Source organism: Teleopsis dalmanni, chromosome 1, assembly GCF_002237135.1.
Source record: "Teleopsis dalmanni isolate 2A chromosome 1, ASM223713v2, whole genome shotgun sequence".
In the NCBI taxonomy this organism is placed as follows: domain Eukaryota; kingdom Metazoa; phylum Arthropoda; class Insecta; order Diptera; family Diopsidae; genus Teleopsis; species Teleopsis dalmanni.
Genome location: NC_051846.1, coordinates 206,827,789 through 206,852,548, shown reverse-complemented (window position 1 = coordinate 206,852,548; position 24,760 = coordinate 206,827,789). Strand labels below are relative to the sequence as shown.

At 30.5% G+C, this 24,760-nt stretch overlaps 2 long non-coding RNA genes across 2 annotated transcripts; both read right to left on the bottom strand.

Annotated features, from left to right (window-relative positions):
- Window positions 1-349: 349 nt before the first annotated feature.
- On the bottom strand, window positions 350-2,314 carry LOC119675058. The gene is made up of 3 exons (XR_005252220.1): window positions 1,910-2,314; window positions 552-1,814; window positions 350-499 (listed from the first exon to the last, which is right to left on the bottom strand). It is a non-coding gene; the product is annotated as an uncharacterized LOC119675058 (long non-coding RNA).
- A 1,382-nt stretch (window positions 2,315-3,696) lies between these two features.
- On the bottom strand, window positions 3,697-4,593 carry LOC119668226. Its single transcript, XR_005251470.1, has 3 exons — window positions 4,508-4,593; window positions 4,339-4,445; window positions 3,697-3,720 (listed from the first exon to the last, which is right to left on the bottom strand). It is a non-coding gene; the product is annotated as an uncharacterized LOC119668226 (long non-coding RNA).
- Between the last annotated feature and the right edge of the window lie 20,167 nt (window positions 4,594-24,760).

Below are 24,760 nucleotides of genomic sequence, written 5' to 3'. Positions count from 1 at the left end.
ATGGTGTATGAGGATGTATATTTCATAAGAATCAAAAAAGGTTTCAATTTTTGACAAATATTTTTTTCAATATTGATACTAATGGAAATACCTGCAAAACGAAATGCTGCATAAAAAAATTAAACTGGATACATACTTCCAAAGTATTCATTTTAAAATAAAGTATGATAGAAATAAATAGAACGGACTTCAGTATTAAAATATGTTTTAATTTGTTAAAAACTAACAAGTAAACAAAAACAAATCAATAAAAAACCATAATCCAGACATAACAAAACATAGCGCAAACTCATGAATGATATATATATATATATATATATATATAAACTAATACACAAGAAAACGGAGGAAATCAATCACAATTGATTCTGCATTTGAAAAAAAACGTAGAAAAACTTCGTTTTCCGGTTTTCAGTGTGTACTTATGAATGGCTGTGAAATGAAATCGGATATCCACAAAGATAGTTGCTATTATCCCAGAATAATTATTAAAATGTATCTAAAAATATAATTGTTTATTTAATAATTACAAAGTAATTGTCCACAATTACCTATATTCCATATTGTATAACTGCTCTTTCTTTGCCCTTCGCCTCTTTACCACTTGTCTATGATTTCATAATTACTGATATTAATAATGTCTCGGGAACAATATTCTCCGACAAACAGATGTATTTATCAACATATTGAGTTTTCAGATTTACCAGGCTTGAATACGCTCTCTTATTTAATAGTAAACACTGCTTCGAAAACTAATAGTATAGTTGAGATTTATTATTCAAGACTTGAAGCCATTGAAAAAAGGTCGATATCTTATAACAAATATTCACCAGAAGTCCATCATATGCTGGATTCGTTTATTCGTATACTGAATTACTTTAAAATCTTTGATGGAGAATTAAAAAATGTATTACGGTAACTGATTTGTCTATCATGGAAAAGCTTGCGCAGTCCGTATTGTAATGTACATTGACAGTTATTAGTCAGTCCTTAGGTTTATTCCACTTTTCACAGTTAAGAAGTGGTAAGATCATGCTTGATTCCTAATGAAGCTAACCACCGAAAAAAATCAGCCATTATCGTTTGATTTTTGCAAAAGAAAATAAAAATTTCAGTGGTTTGGTGACGAGATACTTATTGATTTGGGAGTTTGTCGACAACATCGCTATCTAGCATCGTCGATATACGTTATTTTGTACAGCATAGGAGAATTCGCTCTGAATCGATCTCTTAAATCATTAGATTGCCAAAACAATCACGCTGCAATATATTGCAACATACCATAGTTCAAAAGTATTTATCGGTGATAATACCTCTATAATAACAACCTTAATCAGGTGAAAAGACCTGATTAATCAGGTGCTGTGATAACCGCAGCAAATGACACGGAACAATCATGAAATATGAGCAGTATTTGTCATCTGCGATAACTCAAGCACACATAGTTCACATTTGAAACCAATTCCCATCGCAATGTGATAACCGCAGCAAAGAATTGGAATCCAGTTTACACCAGCTGCAATTTAGTAGTTGGAGGAGTTGAGAAGGACTTCAATAGAAGTTTAAGACGAATTCATGTAAGTTATTCGTTGTCGCTGCAGCAGCACCAGCTTCTTGCTAGCATTTTTCAGTCTATGATATTATCGCGTGGAAAAACCTAGCACATCAATGTCAATGCCATATGTCATTTGATATAAATTCGTTGGTGAGGATCCACATAACATTAACAGCGTTAAATATCTTAACCTTTCCCAGGTATTAGAATGTTGAATTATACGACAGTTTGGTGTCATCAATCGTCGTTAGTGTTTAGACTTAAATAGAAGATAGGTTTCATATTATATAAAATGAAAGTAAAGTTTACCAATTTATTTTGTTACTAGTATGTTTCTAATATTTCTAAGATTACCTTTATCATTTGAAAGTCCAATCAGCTATTATTTGGACTTGCTGATACTCATACTGCAGGAGAGAAGATGCAGGTGTATGATGCTGCACTGTCAGCAAGTCACTAGGACAAACCGACCACATTTCTGTACTCCACATACCACAATCTTACAACTGCTAAGATTGTTACCATGATCGTAATGACTCCAAAAAACTAACCCGTAACAAATGAAATGAATGTCTAAATTTGCTTACTTCAATATTTGGTCACATACGAATCACGTCGGTATTTTTGAGCTCCAGTGAAATCGACAATCCTCAACAATATGCTTTGCTACCATCAATTAGTGATTATGAAAACTTCGAACGAAAGGAAAAATGTAACTCGTAATAGAACCAATGATCAATGAAATAAACAACTTTTGTGTATTAATCCCGAAAATAGTTTATGGAAACTTTTTTTTAAACGATCTATTGAAAATCCATTCTATAGACTATCCAAAATGTATGAAAAATGGATTTCATTTGAAGTTTTTGGTCACAGTTTTTTAATTCTGATAGTAATCTTGGTTCTATCGGGATCATTTTGTTTCTTATGGATAGGATTTTTACTGTCAAAATACAGTTATACATATTAATGAAGACTCAAGGTAAGGTCTTAATGACGCAAAATTTCAACTTTTTTCTTTGGTGTTTTGATGAAATGTCTACTAACTAATGGAAGACTTTTTTCGTTTAGTTAAATCAATGAATCTAGATTATCTTCTAATACATATCTATTTTTCTTAACAAAACAATGTAATCGTTAAACAAATAAAATCCTAATTATTAGAAAATAAAAATATGTGTACAAAAATATAGAAAAGTATTAGAGTAAAAATAAAATCTAAAATCTAAATTAACATTGTAAAATTTAACCAAACGATAAAAAAAAAATAATCCTAAATTTCAGAACTAATACGAGCTTTTATGGCCGCTATACGCTTGCGTTCGAATTTTCGAAATGCTAGCCTGCGAAGCCTAGACGCACCTTTTAAGCTACGACAAACTGGGTTGGCCAAACAATATTGTTGAGGATTGTACGTCAAAACCGGGGGCTCATCATCCCAGGACGTTTTTGAAGTAAGAGGTTCAAATTTTGGTACATTGTTGTTTTGATTTAATTTTTGAGATCTCATATAACGATCGTAGATAGGACGGGTCTCACAGGTAATCAAATGAGCCTTAAAATATTTCTTTTAATTTTTTATGCAAGTAAACTAAAATTTTTAACTAACCTCTAATTCATGCTCATCTATTATATGAGTTATATTATAAGGACAGATTTTTTTATTATCAGATTTATATAACTTTTCACATTTTGGTAAATGAACCAGAAATTTCCCTTCAGAGATCTTGTGATATGCGTTATACGGACATTGGTGGTAATTTGTTTCTTCGACTATAGCGCTTTCTCTTATTAACTACAGTTCATTATAAACAATTTGTAAAAAGAATATAAATAAAATTTTGTAATAAAAAATATTTTGTAATAATAAATAAATTTTTATAAAAATTATTATTTCATAACATTACTTTATTAAAGAAAATAAGAATAAAACATTTTATTTATTATTCTAAATTTAAATTTTTACTCACTTTTTCCAAATGATGATTAATTTCTGGTTCCACAGAAGTGGTACTAAAAAAAAATTTAACAGTTTTATATACGAATAGAAAAGTATTAAATACCAGAAAAACATTTTAATATTTAATGTATATGTATATAAATTAAGTATAGTAGTAGATAAATTAAATAACTCACACTCCGTTGGCAAACATGGTGTGTTGAATCTGGAATATTTAAAATTTATTATTTAATTATTTAATATTATATATATTAATAGTAAATGAGATGTAAGGACTATTAACATAACATTTTAAAAATATAGTAGGCAATAATAGGCAATTTATTAGAAATTACACGCAGCATCATTAAATCATTAATAAGATCAATCACATACGACATTTACTTGACTGGGCAAAGTGTGATTTTTACCTTTTCATTTATTAATGAAAGAAAAGCATTTCATGGACTTAGTAGCAAATCTAAGAACTTTAACTGACATCCTTAAAACTTTTCCGTCAGACGAACTTAGATGAACTAAGTGAATATTCCAGCAAATACATTCTAGATTGAGATCTTTAACTAATAAAACAATATTGCAGAGAATAACTTAGACAGACTCTATCTGATAAAATAGTATGCACAAGTAATGATTCCATTAAAATAGTATATTATTGTTATATGTAATTATAAATGAATAACTCGGTACATCTTTTAAAATTATTATAAAGATATTCAAGGAAAGTGTTAACATCACTAAGTTTTATATATCATATTCAGAAGCATGGTACTGCCTTTGATATTTGCGCAGAATACAGATATGTTTTGGAAATAATGTAACTTACCGAATATGTAATAGAAGTCTGTGTAAACTGAGCAACCAATAGTTACTTGGATTATTACAACGAAAATGAGACGAGGGATGGTTAGTGACGTTATCTTCAGTACAAACCTATAAAATATATTATATGATTTTAAAATTGATAAATATTAAAAACAAATTTATATATTTACAAAAGTATAGAGTAATACACAAAAGTATTAATATTATTGGTATCAGATTTGAGTGACAGCGGTAATGATTATATCCTGCAACAAACACTTCTGTAATTGTTTCAGATAAAAAAAAAATTTTATTTAATGAAGTAAATATTTGATATTAAAACTATGATATCTATGATTAATAATATTATATTTAAAGTCATACTTCACTGAAATTTAAAAGATATACCAAACTGTTTATTTCACAACATCCCTAATTGGGACTACATATGATCAAAAATTATGCTAATTAATAAATAACCTTATGATTTGATATCTTTTACAAATCAATTTAAACTTCTTAGACATTCTCCTGCTGTCTACCGCTTATCAAAAATGCGAAGTGAAAAGTCTGCTTATTATCATATCAGATCACACTCTCATATCCAAGCCAAAACCTTACCTGGTTCTCATTGAACTGAATGAGGTCTTCACGCTTCGACCAATGCATATTGGTATATTTATTAATCTTTTTAATTTGTTCAGGTTAGTTTAGGACACTTTCCTTAGAAATACAATAGAGCTAAATTTTCTTAGTATGTATACCTACTTGACCCATTTTTCATTAAGTCAATAGGCAAAGAGACTTAAACTCAGATATCACCGACACAATAACTCTTACTCTAGTAATTACGATTTACATCATAAATGGAGCTTAGAAAAGTCTTAAGTTTTTTTTTTGTATTATAAGATAATAATATATTATATCTAGGTATGTATTAATGTAGTTCAATTCCAGAATTGACTTACTATGTTCAAGCAGCTTCTTTTTATATAAGTGATGTCTGGGAACGAGTTAGTAAATGTAAATAGAGGTTATAGAATTTTTATTTTTTTTTTACTTAATATAATTAAAAAAGTTTTATTTTGACATTCATCGCAACCCAAGTTAATTTTGAAAAGATTTGATAACCAAAATAAAAAAAGCTTCATTTGTCGGTATAAGAAAGGAAAAATGTCTAAAACTTTTCAGTAAGCTTCAGACTTAAAAATCTTTCTTCAATAAAATTAAATAAATTTTGCGTTAATATATATTAATCACATTTTTATCCACTAATTAAAGTACAATTGAGATTCTCAATAAAACAATACGAATGTCACGGATTATGTTATATGCAAGGGCTCAATAAGATTGATAAGGTAAGATAAGATTAAAGAGTCATAAAATCGCTTTCATATTCGATCAATTGTATTTAAGTTGATTATATAGGATGCACAATTAATACTTGTCTGAAAAACGCAGGCAACTGTACCATTCTGCTTATAATAGGAGAATGGGTTCATGCCAAAGGCTTAACATAATACAATATGACTTCATTAATACAATGTGAATAGCTCTGATCCTAATCAGCGATTTCCTATCGAGACATACTTCTATATACTACTACCTTTCAAAATTGTAATTAAAAATAATTAACACTAGCAGATTACGAAAATTTTGACAGAAATATTCGTATATGCTTTCTGCTTGCGTTATATGCTTGCTTATCTGACTTTTATTAGGCTGGATGTGGTCCAGAATCTTGAACCAAAAGATATTGTTAGGTTAATCAGTTGTTTATTTTGTACTGGTATGTTAGAGACTTTTTCTCCAGGAAGAACACATTATATCTCTATAATGTTAGGTACTCAGCATGCAAAAGTATTAGTACTGCCAGACATATACCTTCAGCGCTATCAATTACGATTTTCTTTTTTGTTGAAGTTTAGAAAAATATAGACTTTTTGTTTTTTTTTACTTAAGAAAAAATTACTTACTTTGATCAATGCAACTTTTATGGTAGGAGAGATATAATTATGACTATGTCGTGCGAATGAATTGTTATATGTAAGTAGAAGTTAACAATTTTTTCCAAATGAAAATAATTTAATTAAAAAAATTTTATTTTTTTGACATTCATGGCAATCTATATTAATTTTAAATAGATTTCATAACCAAAGGAAATGAGGAAACACTTTCAAATATAGGAAAAGAAATATGGTAGATACAATATTAATAGAAGGTGCAGAGTAGAAGAATACTATTAAAAAAAAACTTTATTTAACTCAAATTAAACAGCTTTTATAAATATGTATTGATATCATTGATATCAGCTATTGACAAGAAGTGGAGTTGCATTTTCTTGAAAACGTGTCTTTTGAGGACCTCAAAGCATTATCCGAAACTGATATCTAAAATCGTGAAGAAAGTAAATCGTGCATCAGGAATTCATCTCCCATAACCTCCTGAACAACTCATTATTATGATGATGAACATCGAAATAATAAGAGCCATGTGGTAACGTAATGGATCAAGAGGTCTACATGGAGTCACTCGAAGACTCACGCCTAAGCCTAACCTAAAGTAATAAAATTGTAAATCGTTTCTGTGCTATTTGAAACAAATATATTAATAAAATGTTACAGCTATATCAGATATCACAAAAAATATCCATCATCAGTGGTTTCAAAGTTTATAAACAATATTAAAAAAGTTTTAATTGAGTTTTTATATAAACTATAAATTATAATCCAAGCAATTATATTAGGATATATTTTTTTGGAGAACAAATTAATATTATTCTATATTATTCTAATCCTGTGTGAACTAATTGCTTTAAATTCCAATTGACATTATCTAAATACTAAATAAGTTGCTTTCATATTTGATAATTAGTTACACTGAACTATATTTTATTTGAATACATTGTGACCGAAAAGCTTCCGGAAATTTTAAATAAAACGCAAAATTCTTAATCTTCATCAATATTTATTTTATCTCCTTCAAAATATGCTCCATTAGAAGCGATACACAAATGCCAACGTTTCTTCCAATCATCAAAACATTTTTTTATAGGCGCTTTCCGGTATGGCTTTGAGTTCCCTCTGCGAATTCTGTTTTACGTCTTCTATGGATTCAAAACGCGTTCCTCTGAGTGGTAATTTGAGGTTGGGAAACAGGAAAAAGTCACACGGTGCAAGATCAGGTGAATACGGTGGCTGTTCGATGGTATTTATTGAATGTTTGGCCTTAAAATCGTTGATAATGTTGAACAAATTGAGGTGAATCGGAACAAGCCGGGCGTTGACACGTCGCATACACAAATTGTCCACCAAAATCAAACGAGCCATCTCACGACCGATGCCTAGCTCTCGTGCTATCTCTCTAACACTCACATGAGGATTTTTGAACACGATTTCCTTTGCCTTTTCAATGTTTTCGTCGGTGGTAGAGGTCGAAGGTCGTCCAGAACGCGGCATGTCTTCGACGGTCGTACGACAGTCCTGAAAGGCTTTGTACCACTCATAAACTTGAGTTTTCGATAAAACTGATTCCCCATAAGCCTTTTGTAGCATTCGCAACGATTCTGCACACGAAATTTCGTTCGAAAAACAAAATTTGATGCAAACTCTTTGTTCAATATTTTTTTCCATTGTTTTTTTCGCAACGCACTACTGAGGTGAACTGGTTTCAACAGCTGCCGTAAACGAACTGTCTGACAGATCGCGCTCATTTTTGGCATAGTAATTAAGGACAGTGCTGCCAAACTACATAAACTTAAAATATCGAAAAATATACAGCGCGCGAATTTTAAATGAGAACCTCCGAAAACTTTTCGGTCACAATGTATAATAGCTTGTCTGGAGGTTATATACATAAAAATCAATTTCTGTTGAATAATTTTTTCTTGTTTTATGTACGCTGAATGCTTACCAAAAAAAGTATCAAATACTCCAGCTAAGCCGTAAGCAACTTAGATTCACACAATCCTCTTAATTGCTATCTGATGTATATAATCGTCTTAAAGTAAATTCATAGTATCTGAATATGTAACTTAAGGCTACGATTGATATATATTTGCCATTTATCAGAACTGTATATTAAGTGTAGGTATTATATGCCACAATGAAATGTGCGTAAGATGCTGTATTTAAGATAATTTACTCGTATGGCTACCACTTCTTTACTCGTACTTTCATTTAAGTGCTTCAATATGGGATTAAATTTAATCGTTTATAGTTTTTCTATAAACTGATTTATTCAATAACAACAGAATGTTTTTTTTTCACAACCATACGGAAATATTTTACAATTTTAAAAACATTTTGTATCTACAATCACTTAAGATATCAACTCATAAACAATCTAAATTGAAGAGGATTTAATGTTCTTAGGTTCTAAGCTTATGTGCACGTACCAAAACTATCAAAAAAAAAATATAAGAAGATTAGAAGCTTATGTAAGTGTTAAGTAGAAGTCCTGTTAAATATCAAATTTTCGGAAAAATTTCAGGTACTTAAGAAAACACCAGTCAGAAATTGATACTTACATCAAGTAAAATTCTACAAAATATGAGCTTGCAAATCAATTAGAAAGTCAAGTCAAAATGTTTTGTGAAGTTGTCTGAGTGTTGATATTAAATACATTTTTCGTTGTAAATATTGTTGAAAATTAATACAAAAATCCAGTGCACATTGTTTAGAGAAGAGCACTTTAATACAAGTCCTTAGAGCCATCAATTTCTTGCAATTCCTTTCAGAACATAAGAGTTCAACAATCAAAATATGCCTGGAAAAATCTGTTGGATTTCACTTTTTTTTGGCTTATTTTACACTCCACACTTGTTATATGTATTTTATATCTCTTAAAGCAGATTGCTTAAAGGAATAAGTATTTTCCTTAACCAAACTAAGTATTTTATTATTTCACAAAATCGATTTCATTGCCACAAATTGCTCAATTGTTTTACGACTCCGCTATACTATTTCATTAGGTTTATTTACCCGACATTCTCGTTCTGCGCTTGTGGCAAAGATACATTTGGGCTACATCATTGAATATCAGACAGCAATTTATGCCAAGCCAACCAAAAGTATGCGTGGACATACTGTTCGGAATATATATGTATGAACGAATATGTACCATTGTTATACTCTTATATACCCGTATAATTCAATACATACTGACATATAAATTAAAGTAGATACGTATCGAAAACACTTCTGCACAAGCGATTGAAACATATACAAAGGATTTACAAAAAACGCACGTCTGTCTGTTGCTATAAATAAATATTAAATGGAGTTCAATGAAAAAGTTGGCAAGACTCCGAACACCCATATGACAGAAGATTTTTTTAAGCAACCACTTTGTCATATGTCAAATACCTTAGTTTCCGATGTATTGTCTGTTGAAGTTAGAAATTTCCACCAACAACAACTAGATGTCCGTTTATGTCGAAATCGTGCCAAAAATGCCGTTGAACAATTCTATTCTCTGTATTCCCGAACACAAGGCGGACGAGGCTGTAAGGAAATGTTTTAATATTTTGAATATTTTATTTATACCATTGGTATCATGTGAACTGTTATTGAAATCATCCTTTTTGAAATAATTTATTACAAGATGGAACAACTCAACGATTTGCTACATCTGTATGTAAGTTGGCCACATTTTCTTAAGCCAAAATCTAGCAATCTCATCGCTGCTAGATGGCAGTCGTTTAGGGAACCACATGAGAAAATTGAATCTCCTCATGCACACGGGCATCTCTATTCAGTTATGCTGGGGATTATTTTTAAAACTTAAAGTCTGGTGAAAACTCCAGGTAGTTTCTAAAGCTCTCAAGATTCAGGTGTTTATGCGGTAACATAAGGCTTCAATAGGAATAGACCTAAGTTGAACCCTAGTATCGCTGGTATAGTATAATCTAACCTAAATGATAACATATAATTTATAAATAATATGATTTAATTTCTTTAAAGACCAAGAATTATTTTTTATGGAATTAAAAAAAATATTGCTTAGTCAAGATTATGTCCACAAGAAAAACTTTCTTAAATCTTTCTTATAAGTCTTTTAAAAGAATAAATATTCCCTAAATACTTTTAGTAAATATTTAATTTTTATTACTTTCAATTTTTATATAGTGCCGCGTCTACAGCTTTCAGTAAGATTAAGAAGATTTTATTAAAAACAGAACTAAATCCAATAATGTCAAAAATAAAATAATATCCTGCGCCGAATACAGGCATTAGGATACATTAATGAGACGCTTTCCTGACCAGATGTGCTCCTCAGCAGCAGACGTTCAAAATCCAATATGTTGCGATTTCATGATTAATGAAAGCGTAAAGTAAAAGCATTTCTCTCTTCCATTTCTTCACTTTCTGCTTTACAGTTAACGAAAAACGCAAAACGGAAAAAAGAAATTAAAAATATACAAGGATTTTTGGTCTTTTCATTTGCTATGTGATTTGGAGATTTATCTATTTATTTATATTAATGAACGTAGATACTTTTGTATTGTTTTGAATTTATAAAAACATATAAATTTTAAGATACAATATGAATTATTTATTTTTAGTTTTAATTTTCTATTTTTAAATACTTCCAAATGCTGGTTGAATTGAATTAAAATAATTTATCTAAAATATTATCTAAATATTTATCTTTTATTTATCTAAAAATTATCAGATGACTAAACTTCTAAACTAAATTGTCGTATAAATGAGTTTTGTTTGTTCCCTTTTCCATTTTTTAGTACCAAGCATCAAAATTTAGTAGTAGGGTTCTGTAAACAATATTTTCCGAAAGCTTGACAAAACAAGATAGATAACTGTCTATCCTCATAGGTTTGACTCTCATTCTTTTACCATACACCCATATTTACTTATACTCATATGTAGACTACTCTAGCTTAAGAGTATTAGAGCTAAGATAGAGTAGTTTTCGGTAACTCAGAATATGTATTTCAACTAACAAAATAAAAGACAGAGTTAAAAGTACTATCATTCCAGAGAAGCTGAAGCTTTGCATCTAAATTCAAGTTCATAAAAATATTGCTGCTGTATTTAATTTATTTACTTATTTCAACCTACATTTTCGAAACTCATTTTATGAATACAAAGGAAGGAAAATATTTCGACACCTTTTACATGAGCACACTTCCTATTTCCGGCATTGTATCTCAAACATTCACGTCAAAGGAATTTGACAACAAGCAAAGTACAATTATTGATGCCAAAAATGTTACTCATTTACGTTGTTCATTCACTCAGTCATTCAGTCAGTCATTCAATGATGAATTGAATGGCTCGTTAACAGATTAGACATCTGAAACGTGCCAATGTGCACATACTTAAGACCGCATTCAAGCCAGCCAAGGATTAAGGCTCAACTAAGCTAAGAATGCGGTGAGATTTTTCTGTAGGCACGGATATACATATAAACATAGATACACGATATATAAATATATATATATATAATTTATAGTATATGTGTGACTGTATGTGGAAACCTGTTAAAATATTTGTTGATTAAAAAAAGAGAATATCGTAAAGAATACGACTGAATTGCCTGGCTTGCGTTGATTTCGTGTTGGCATTTAATCACAGCTGCGGAAAGATCCTTCCTAGCAACATATTAAAATTGGCCCACAAAAGAATATTTATTATGAAAAAATGATGAGAATGATGAGGTTAACATAACAAAAAGAATTTAATGTTAAAATTTAAAAAAATTGGTGAAAAAGCTTTTAACAATTTTTTGCTTTAATTTATGGACAATTTATGTGGCAACCAAAAAGAATATGCGGAGAACAGTTGAAAATCCTTTTAAAAATGCAGTAAAAAAAATTTACAGGTTTGTTTATGCAATTATTTGCCTTTAACTTTTAATATTTTCGTGTTAAATTCACTGGAAATTTGACTTAAATACAGAAATTAAAGCATGTGGAAATGCCGCCGCAGGAAAAACTGTCTCTTCTTCAAAGCAAAAAATTTTAAATATTATATTATTAAATATATAAAATTTTTCCAATTTAATGCACTTCTGCTTTTTTCTGGTCTCGCAGTCGTCTTCCATCCGTCGCACCAACGTATTTGCACACACAATTTATTCTGATTGAATTGTATTCCCTACTGAGTTATCTCGCCTATAGCACTTTTAATGTCGATATACGATATATTTTTTTTTATAAAATTAAAGACAAAGTAAAAAAATTAATTGATAAAACCATGCATCGATTTCCAATTGATGAAGCGTAAATATTGCATTTTAATTTCAACGTTAACGGCATTTGCGGCAAGCAGTGAATTCGAGGTTTACCAATTGACTCGTTCCCACTGCCAAGGTTCATTAGTAGCAGCAGCAGTGCCAGCTGTACTTGTACTGCAGCACTGAATCTATTACGCGTGTAGGTGTATGTATCCAATGTGGTGTACCGAAGTATCCCACATATGCTTAGAATATTTTAGAATATTAATTTTCCGTAATTGAGTGCACCATTTAACATTTCACTTTATCAATTTTGCGAATTTCATTTCATGCTGCACGGATTGTTTGTATATTGCCACCAGGAAATTGAGCTCCCAAATTTATGTATCTCCTAACCATAACCACTAAATTAGTAAAATTATATGCGTGATTCTTTTATGATCATTTTTTTGAATTTCATTAAATTGTGTAGTTTCAAAAACGTATTCATTAAGGCAATAAATTCATATTTGTAACGATATTCAAGCCATAAGACATGGTTAAATATTTCCAACGTATGAAGCTTCAAATAAATTATAGAACTTGCAAACTAAGTTCACATGTAGAAAAAAAAAAAAATACTTAAAAAATATCTAGCCATAAGGTATAAAAGTACAGAACCTTATAAGTATATTCGATATTAAATATTATAAAGCTACTAAATTGTAACACTTCATAAAAATTGTCAAATCTGCTTGATATGTTCAAACTCTTTCATTCAAGAAGGAGTTCTGAACGACATTCGGTCTTTAACTGAACAATAGATTAGCGTAAAAGTTTTTAATAAATTTTCCTTATAAACTGTAAATATTTCCTATATTAAAGAACTAAGAAACAGCAAAGGAAGAATTACCTAATCTTCCTCTCTGATAAATCTTCTAAATAATATTTAATTCTCTTCTGAATAACTGGATAGAAGTAAAGTTTTTGATATGACTTATAAACTGTAAGTACTGAAACATCTAAGGAATCACTCTACGCTTTCTGATAAATCTTGTGCACAATATACAGTCTTCAACTGAATAAAATGTTCGGATAAAAGTTTTTAATCTAACTTTCAAACTGTAAGTATTTTCAACTAGAAAAATCGTCAAAGTTTTCCGGTTAATCTTACGGGCAATATTACATCCTGAACTGAATAACACGTTTTTGAGATTATTTTCAAACAGTAATTACTTTTAACTATAACACCTACACGAGCTTTCCGGTAACTCTTCTGGATAATATTCATTCCTTAACTAAATAACATATCAGCAGAAAAGTTTTTGTTTAACTTCTAAAACTCCAATTTAATTACCTAGCCAAACTTCTTGGCAAGTGTTCTGAACAATATTTAGTCCTCAACAGCAAAATCTTTGATCTGATAAATAAACTGTAAGTAATTCGAATTAAAACTTTAGAAAAATTGCGAGGGCTTGTTGGTTATTCTTCTAGACAATACTTAGTCTTCAATTGGGTTGGAAAATTGGGATGAAAAATTTTTCATCTGATTAATAAACTAAAATAAATCATCTAGAAAAATTGTCAATTCTTGGTAGTATATACAAAATAATATATGCCGTAGCTCAATATATCTTTTATATAGAAGAAAATTTTTACAATTACGAAGAAAAGGTAAGTAATATATTCCAATGCGCTAACTATAAAACTTGTAGACAATTATTAGTCTGCAATCGAATAACAATTTTGGGAAAACGTTTTTGACCTAGCTGATAAGCACATATCGATATATTGTATTTTAACTCTAATATATTTAATTCCCACGATTTTCTGATATTATTTCTTCTCCATCTAAGTTAACACAACTTTTGCAATAAGTGAATGTGTAGGAGCGTCACAGCTAATAGGCTCCTAACGATTTCATTTTATTATACGAATTCCAGATGGTTCGGGGCTTAGAGAAATTTTAAATGACTTCCACTTATTATTAGCTAGAAGATGAAATTGTAGATAAGTGTCCTTTTAACAGTCTCCAAAGAAATATAAACTATCACCCGCAGGAAACAATAAATCGAAGTCATGTATTCTATGATTCGAAATCCAAATAAGAGTGAAGAGTCTAGGTACAAGTCATATTAGCCTACTGACTTCCACTCTATATTCTCTGATCAGCTTTCGTTTAATGGTGAAAGATTGAAAAAGCCAGTCTCCAAGGAAATGTAAACCATCACCCGCGGGGAAAAATAAATCGAAGTCATGTTTCTTTGATTGGAAATTCAAATAAGAGTGAAGAGTCTGCAAGTCATATTAGCCTACTGACTTCCACTCTATATGCTCTGATCAGCTTTCATTTAATAGTTAAAGATTGAAAAAGCCAGTCTCCAAGGAAATGTAAACCGTCACCCGCAGGGAAAAATAAATCGAAGTCATGTTTCTATGATTGGAAATCCAAATAAGAGTGAAGAGTTTACAAATCATATTAGCCTACTGACTTCCAGCTCTATATTCTCTGATCAGTTTTGATTCAATGGTGAAAGATTCAAAAGTCATTTCCGTTGAACTTATGTTTTATATAAAAGTACTTTATGAATCCGCTGCTTTCATTTTGTATTTTTCAAAATGGAACTAAATCCTTTCAAGTAACCATCACACGCTCACTCACGGTATTGCTTTTTTTTGTATTTCATTAACGTACCGCAAGTCAAAATAATAAATCCTAATAAATTACATAAATAAAATCATTTTCGTAACAAGAAATTCTTTTTCAGGATATATGTGCCTCAAACAAGCTAAGGTACCAGACGTGATTGGAATAAAATATTTGCATTAATTCGGCAACTACAATTACGTTTCAGGCGTTTAACTCTGCTGATTTCGCAAATCAATGCGTCGCCTGTAGCTGAGCGGAATCAAAATATTGACCAGAACACAAATTGCTCTGGTGAAAGTATCTGAAAGTAAAATTTGTTTCACTGCGGGAAAGCAAATGTTAAAAACCACTAACATTTAGGCGTTGAGGTCAGAAAGGCATGTTTATATCAGCCCAGTAGGAGCGGAAATTCAATTTTGGTTCTGGATTACGTGAAATGCTTTTCATAATTTTAGATGTTTGCATTGAAAATGGGTTAACTTTCAACTTAAATTAATGCTGTTTTGTGAATATGAAAATGATAAATTTGTTAATTTTCAGACTAGTGACTTTCAGATCTCATTATCAACAATTTTCACATTTTCATTGTAAAATAAATATTTTCAATCAAATATTATCATATAAAGTCGAATACATATCAACAATATTAATTTGAAAATATAAAGTAATACTATTGAAAAATTCAGTCCACATTTAATGGATTACTAATACCAAGTATGGGCCCTACATATTAGGCCAGTGACTTGCTGTTGAGTTGTAGGTTAGATGCTGTTTAAAATTTGAGAAAAAGTTACTGTAGATCGCAGTCCATTTGATGTGTCCAATAAATAGAAATACAGCATCTCTTGCCTAGTTGAATGTCATATTATTCGTAACCGTACTTTTATAGGTGACTAGTAATCTATTCTACTATGTGATAAATCATAGAATCAACGTCATCTAGGATATCAGCGTACTCTCTTACTGATAATACATCTACTGTACTTAAAATATTACCTCCTCCAAAATAGCGATTTTCTATAATTATATTTTATGATTATCGTTTAATGTAACGAGGTCTGCAAGATTAATGCTAGGAGTAGAGATGTCAGAGAGAGAGTTATGCCGGGTGTGGTACCGTCGGGAGAATCTCGTCAGTGCGATTGACTTTGTCGTAAAGAACGGTATCGGGAAAGTGCTTGCCGTCGGGCCAACATACCAACTTTCCTTACTTTATTGCTTTTATTAGTGGCCACTAATAATACAGCTAAATCATCTGAAACTATTATTTGTGGTTAAGTAGAATTTGATGATGGTGGGAATGATTACAGAACTAACATATCAATATATGGTTAAGTATGTAGACAACTTATAGCATTGGTCTTACTTTCCTGTACTTAATCTTCTTAATTTTATTAAAAAACTCTGAAACTTAGAAGTATAGTGACTTTTTGTTTTTCCTTCTCCTGTCCCTCTGTTTACACTTACTATTTCCGAGTTTGATTACAATAATCTGCTACCTGATTGCTCTATTCTGTTTTAGTACTTAAAGTCGTCACTCGAATCCAACCTAATACTAGACTTATTAATGCACAATAACTATTGTAAAAAAATACTGATATATATTTCCTTTATATTAAATTTTCTTTGCTGTTTATTTACAATACTTTTATGAAATATTTTAAGATATGAAACCAATGAATTTTATGTAAACTATTTTCATACAACTTTACTTCGTAACATTAGCACTTCTTCTTTAATATTTAATTAATTTTTAATTAACCTCATGCTTATTTCTTGACCTCAACTACAAATGCACTAAATTATTTTTCTTGGGAAAAAGTTTTTGATTAAAATGAAATACATTCAAAGTTGCAAACTTAGAAGTGGTCTTCAAAAACTTGACTCTTTGCGGTTACTGGCCACTTATACGTATTCATCCAATGCGGTAACTGTAACAATCAATTGTCGTCTTCACGGTCTGCAACACAATTACAGGTGGAATTAAAAACTTTGTTGCTGCCACTGTACTGCAGCAACTGTACCTGCAAAATTTTCCTCCACATTTTTGCTCCACTTTCTATAACTAACTACTCTTGTAACTAAGACAGAGCTTAGTATAGTTAACAACATCTCAAAAAGTTTGCAAAAGATTCCATGTAACCACAATGTTTCCATTGCTGTTGTTATGAATATAAGCACGTCTACTGCTGAAGTTGTTACTCCTTGTGTTGCCTTCTCTTATCCACACTGCACACTTTTTGCCATTGACGAGAAAGATACCTTTTTTCGAAGTTTCCACATTTCAGGAACGATAAGCACGAGTGTTATTATGTTACTTTTTTATACCTTTCCGAAATGCTCGTACTTAAACAGAAATAATAAACTTTTCGTTTCCTGAAGCCTTGAAATGTACTTTAGAAGTTCAGAGGTAATATGTTTAAGGCTGCTGGCACAGCTGCCGCACTGTTGCTGCTATTGCTGTTTTAGTTGGCGTACGAGTATAGCTTTAAGTGGAGCGTGGAGCAACAGTGGGTCAAAATTTTAGTGCGTCTAAGTCGTCCGTCTGTAAAAAGGTAAGATTATATTGATTGAATTATGTTTGTTTTACACTTAAATAAAATGAAGAGTTACATGTGAGATACTTGCTGATAACTACCGAAAATATTTTAAAAGATTGTCCTACCACTACCCAGTGCTCCCAGTACTCTCAGTACTCCCAGTACTCCCAGTACTTCCAGTACTCCCAGTGCTGCAGCACTTCGGGTGTGTTTACTTGCATGTATGAGCAACCAAAATTAAAGTCAATTTTGTGCATAAATCCTGTCGTGTACGTGCACGTATGTTTGCATGTGCGTTAAGTGCATAAGTGACTAAGCACGAAAATGATTTCAGTTTAAGCAATGCACTTGCATTGGAGAATGCATCCTTCCATGTGTTCATAATGCATATGGAAGGGTTTATTTTCGGGTGCTTTGAGCACAATTGCAGGCACTGTGGTTATGGTTTTGTGTGTTCGTTCACGTATGGCATGCATTCAACAGATGCCGTGTGATGTGGTTCAGCTGCCCATTTGCCTGGTAGGACACACAATTGCACTGACAGTAACGGAATTCATTATGTTGTTCATATATGTCGTTTGAGGTTTTCCCCAAGTTCCCCAAGTTTTTTTTTTTACCGGGGAAAAGTTCCGAATGGAATTTAACTGCTTGTCTGAATGGAAAATTACTTTATCGTGACGAGCAAAAGTTTTGCAACCAACATTTTTCCAAATTTCTGACAGCTAAATAATGTACTAGAAATATTCCATGTCTCAGCTATTCGTTACTTATAACTACACATAACTACACATAACTACACGTAAATATGATTTATATGCAACTATTAGATAAATACAATATTTGCTCTTTAAATAATAGTGCATAAATATAGAGGTTGGAATGCATATGAGAAAGCTTGCATATGTTTTTAGAATTATATATAGTTTACTTTCACTACACTTGGTAGTTAGTGAATTTAAAATAAAACCAGTAAATATTTATATACTTCAGGCAAGGATTTCTAAGTGAATAATGTGCATATTTTCTCTTCTTTCAAATTTTTGTTTGTAAAAATTAAACTCCATATTTTAGTTTAATTCTCTAAAAATAAATATAAAAATATTCCATGTATTTCATTGCAATCATTTGCCTTAAATCTGTGTGTCTTTATCATTAAATAGTTGCTTCAAGATATTTACAAAATATTTAAGTAAATGCATTTACTCTAAGCAATATACGAATAGTTACGAAAATTGCACTTCTAATCGAGTTATACATATAAAAGCATATATATTAATATACAGATTATATACCATATATAAATAGACATTACGTATGCTGAGACATATCTACCAGGGAATTAGGTATGCATGCATCCAATGTCTTAATCAACATCAACGAAAACTGAGTTAAGTTGCCGAAAGACAAGATTAGGACCAAATAAAAGCAAGGAATGCAGTTTGGCATGCAACGAAGCTAGATTGGATGAGTCCAATGGAAACTTTATAAAAAATTCCTTTTATTAAATTGGTTAAAGCGAAATTGCATGTGAAATCAAAAGAAGAAAATCGTACGAGTTTATTATAAAACGAAAACTCACAGTAAATGCCACGAGTGTAGATAGATACAAATATCCTTAGAATAAATACAGCAAGAGTGTAGTATATAACGTAGAACGTATAATATTTTGTGTGAAAGTAAGTATATACATTTGTATACTACACATAAAATGTTTAGTATATATCATAAGCATTGATTTTTATAACTGTAAGAATTATTATTGAAAACTATTTTTATTTTTATTGGATAAAGGAGAACCATTAATTCAGAGAAATTTATTATGAAAGATTTAAAAATGTTTTGTTATCTGAAAACTGCGACAAATTCATTTTTATATATAGCAATAGAAAACTATATTGGAAAAATAATTTTTTTAAATAAAAATGCTAAAAAATTTAGTTTTATTTCATTTTGAATACTCTTTCACATCGTTTATTGTCTAATAACATAGTACTAAGTATCTAATGTAATGTGGAACAAAGAACACACTTAATACTGCAATCCAGTATCAAATTTGACTTCTTTGACTATAGCCTTTTATAAATTAAGGAGTTATACTCATGTATAGAAAGTATTGCGAATCAAGCAACACTGTTGTTGTTTCTATTTGGCACTAGAGTTTATTATGAAGCATATCGTCCTCTACGATCTACCTACATTATATTTAGGGCTTGTATTTATACATAGATTTGGTACTATCAATCAACTTTGGAAGTATGACAGATCCAGCAACACAGTTGTTCTTATTTGGCACTAGAGTCCAATATGAATCATGACCTCTTCTACGATCTGCCTACATTATATTTCGAGCTTGTGTTCGTACATATATTTGGTATTATCAATCAACTTTGGAAGCATGACAGATCATGCAACACAGTTGTTCTTATTTGGCACTAGAGTCCAATATGAATCATGACCTCTTCGACGATCTGCCTACATTATATTTCGAGCTTGTGTTCATACATATATTTGGTATTATAAATCAAATAAAGACGTTACTGCAACACATTTTTCACTTTGTTTAAAACTTAAATATTTAATCTGGTGGGATTTAGCTTTAATCCCATTTGATAGAGATTTAAATTTTATATAGTAAATATGTTATTTAGTAACTAGATTAAAGTTTTGACCTCCATAACTGCTTTAATCCTCTTTAATGCGCATACTGTAGCCATAAAATTAAATAAAACAAGATTTGGAAGCATATTTTTCTAAGAGATATTTTATTATAATTTAATTTTTAATATTTTATTAACACGACTGTACTAGATTAACACAAATTTATTACAAATTTAAAAAAGTTTTTTGATTCTCTAGTATTGCAGTAGAAAAATTAATCTTATTGAATATTATATACATATGGTACTTACGAGTATATGGTAAAGCAATGACGTTTATTCTTCTTTTTTTTTTTGTCAGATAAACATAGATTACTACTGCTACTTTTGCATTCCTTTTTCAATTTTATTTAAATTCTATGGACATATACTGTATCTATATCTGCTCTTTTTCTACCAAAAGGTTGGCTTAAAATTTATTTAAATTAAGTGAATTTTTTTCTAAATTATTATGTTCCCTTTTAGTCTGCTGAAAATGAGGAGCTTCGAAAACATACAAACATACAATAATTGAGTTGCAAAAGTAACGATTTTTGTTACAAATCCTATAAGCACTTATACAAACTATTCTATTAAAAAACTGGGGAAAAGTATCCTTAATGGAACCCAAAAAACTACTTTAAATTTCAATTTATGGGATAATAATCAAGAACCATAAAGTGGCAATAAAACAAGCTCCTTAAATTTCATTTTACTTTCCTTTCATTATCCTTGTTCTTTTCTATTCCACTTGACTTTAGTTTTATTTGAAATATTCCCTTTTCTTTTACTTTAAAATTTAAATTAGTGTCGAAATTGCGACAAGAGTCCTTTGACCCTTTTTAAATAATTTCCGGTTGAATTTGTTTAAAATTAAAGTAGCCAATAATTAAAAACTACAATTTTACGTCTGTAAATATATGTAACCGCAGGAAAGTTGGCATTAAACTTTAAGAATCCTTCACAAAAAATTAAATAAACTTCATTTACAGAAAACAATGCAGTTCATCCTTTGCTGGTTTAGTTTCACAGAAGATTGACGCGAGCACCTAATCATGTGGGTGTCGGGTTGAGCCTTTCTTGTTTTTAATTTTAATTAAGGTTTAATGTTGTTTGATTTGTTGATCCTTCTGGTTTATGTTTTTTTGTTTTATTGTAAAGCACTGACAGGATTTTGTGTTACTCTTGCCTAGTCACTACAGTTTTTGCTTGAAAAATTAAAAGAAGAAAAATCCTTCAACATATGCGAGTAATGCTTAGAGTGGAAGCATAGTTTTTCTAAAGTATTAAGTCTGTTTATTTTAATGATTTAAACAAAAGAAACAAATAGAAAATATATATTTTTATTTTTTTATTCGGATACCGGATACTTAAATTGCCGAGAAGAACATTATTAGCGTTTTTTTCAGTAATGGGTTAATTGGTTTCACACATTACTGCTTAGTATAACATGACTCTAATAAAGTTGCTACCAATGAAAGCTGATAATTTGTTTAGAAGTTCTGCTGAGATTTGTGGTATCATAATGAGGCAAATCAGTTTAAGCAAATCAACTTTCAAAGACCCACACATACGTATATCCTACCTATCCAAATACACACATCTACTTACTACAGGCTTCCAGATCACTGAAGTAGGTATATTTCAGGCAGAGGTGATAGCTTGTCTGGGGATAGATGATAGACTTAATAGGAATATATGGTCAAGCTGCCTTAAAGTCCTTGAAATTAGTCCATTTTACATTTAGGACAGTCTTTTACTACTACACAACTCTAAACGCGATACCGACGCAGATCAACATTTCTCTCATATGGGTTCACGGTCATAGGGATATTTTCAGCAATTGCAAAGCAGTCGACCTAGCCCGACGACGTGCTTCAGGAAACCACTTGGAACATAAAGTTCCATAAAGTTGCAATCATGCAAACTGTCACTGAGTTCTTCCTGTTCGGAGTCTTTTAATAAAAGATCACTAATAAAAGATCACTTAATAAAAGATCACTCAACTTTTTTGCAGTCGCCACGTTCCACTAAAAGGAAATCCAATTCTCTCATTGAGATGCCCCGTAGAGATATCAGTCTTATCAGCTATCCATGCTAGAAGACTATCAATCATACCTGCCAAAGTTGAGGAGAGGACGGTGAAAGTGCCTCTCATCTGTTTTTTTCTGTCTAGCACATGTGCGGCGCCGCCTTATCACTTTAGAGGCTTTTTTTTCAAGGATCTTTGCGAACTGCAAGAGCTCCACCCAAATAGCATTATAAGCTTTGCCAGAAGTTCTAAGTGGTTTTAAATCTTGAATTTCTAATTATTCGGTAAGGTAGCACATTGAGCCTATAGACCTACATGAATCGATTAGGATCGCTGGTATAACCCAAACTAACCTAACCTATCTATCTGTTAATGAAATACATCTAAATTATTTTAAAATCTACACTTATATGTTATATGTTTAATTCTTATAAATCTTTATATATATTGTTTAATATGGATATAGGATGAATTTAGTTTTTCCCCGGTTAATGCTGATTTTAATTGCCTTCTCTATACCGCCACAACAATCCAAATGCTGTAATGTTTATGTAATAGAAACATAAAATCGATACTGGATCCCATAGTTTCTGTATTGTTATCAGACTATCTTTATTTCTGTTTTATTTATACATTTTTTTGTTTAGTATTTTCCCTCGATAGCTTCCGTAATCACTTTTTTATTGTTAATTTCATTTTTATGGAAAGGCGAGAATGTCTGTAATAATACAAATAAAAATCCTTAAACTCTGTAAACAGATTTAGATTTGCCATTGGCGTTTATTTAATAGTAAAAACGGATTCTAATCTAAACAAAATTGCAGTGTAAAGCTTTTTTCCCTTGTTTTTTCTTTTACTATTTATTTCAGTGCCTGCAACTGATAACTGCATTTACTTAAAGCTAATTTAATTAAAATTGAAATCATTGTGGGGTTTATGATGGTTCTATCTACAGTTCTATTATTAGTATTTAATTTTTTAGAATTTCAGTTCAATAATGTTAAAATCAGTTCACTGAAAAATGAGGTTTAATATTTTTTTAATGAACAATATAAAATATTATTTATTCAATGATAATCTAACATTTAAAATATATTAAATACAAGTGTAATTTACATATTTTATTTGTATACTACAGTGTGCTGTAGTTTATGGTATCAAAGTTATACGATATATATGAAAATATATTTCTGACTATATTATTAAATCGAAATAATAAGTTCACATACCGACAAATAGTCGGTTTATTAATTATTAATCACTTATAAAGTCATACATTGAAAATTTCATACTGCATATGAATCGGTCTCCTAAATTGAATTCACAACAATTGCAACAAAAACCTCTTCACTTTACTCCCACATGCAGTCAATTCCTATATTAAAAATATAGGAGACTAGAACTCACAAAAACCATATCTTAGGAATACATTGTGAAGATAGCAGCTGTCAGACTGTGAAAAGTTTCCGGCTGAAATTGCATTCTAGGTTTAGTTTTATCTAGGTTTAGTTTAAATGTCCAGGTGGAATACTATCATGTAACTGTGCTAAGGACATCAGAGATCGTGCGTATGGTTTTTTAACTCATATATATAAGACAATCGTTAGCGTAGCATAGTTTCGTAATGGGGAGTAAAGGAAATAGAATATTTAATGTGTGAATATTAAACAGGCGCGGACCCAGTAAAGAATCTTGAAACGACTACAGAGAAAGTGGAGAAGAATCGAGATAACTCTGAACCTACACGGGCCTGGAAGGTACGGCAAATTAGAAAATGGCTTCAGTCAATAATGCTGCATAGAGTATGCGGTAAATTGAATCGAACTGAATTGTAAATTAGTCCTACAACCTTCACCTTATGGAAAGCCTTCTTAATTTCTAGGTTGACAGCTACAGTGAGCCGTTTATTGACTGTTGAACAGAAAAGATTGTGGTAAAACGTCTGTATATGTTTTTTTGTGCTGGCTAATTGCACTAAAAGCATAGAATTAAAAAAGAAAAAATATCTGTGGAATGCCTTTTATTCAGTCTTTGAGAAAATAAATGCCAGAACAGTATATCTTTCTATAAACTGCTTATGTCGAACTTTTTTTATACAATAAAAATATTTTAAAAAAGTGTTAAAACTTTTTACCTGTCAGATTGTGCGTATGTGTGTCTGTGTAAATGTGAATATTGCACTCAAGTTTACCTTCAAGAAATCTTTCTTCTAGAAGAAACTTTGCTCTTATTAGATTTATTAAAAATGTGAAACTGTAATCTGCTTCATTAAAATCAACATACAAAATCGAAATCCTTGTACTCCTTCTAGTGTTAAAAAAAAAAACTTTTAATTAAACCAAAAATAAGTTTGAAAAAGTGTAGACAACAAAAAGTTTCTGTTCAACAACAAATAACTAACAACTTTTAAC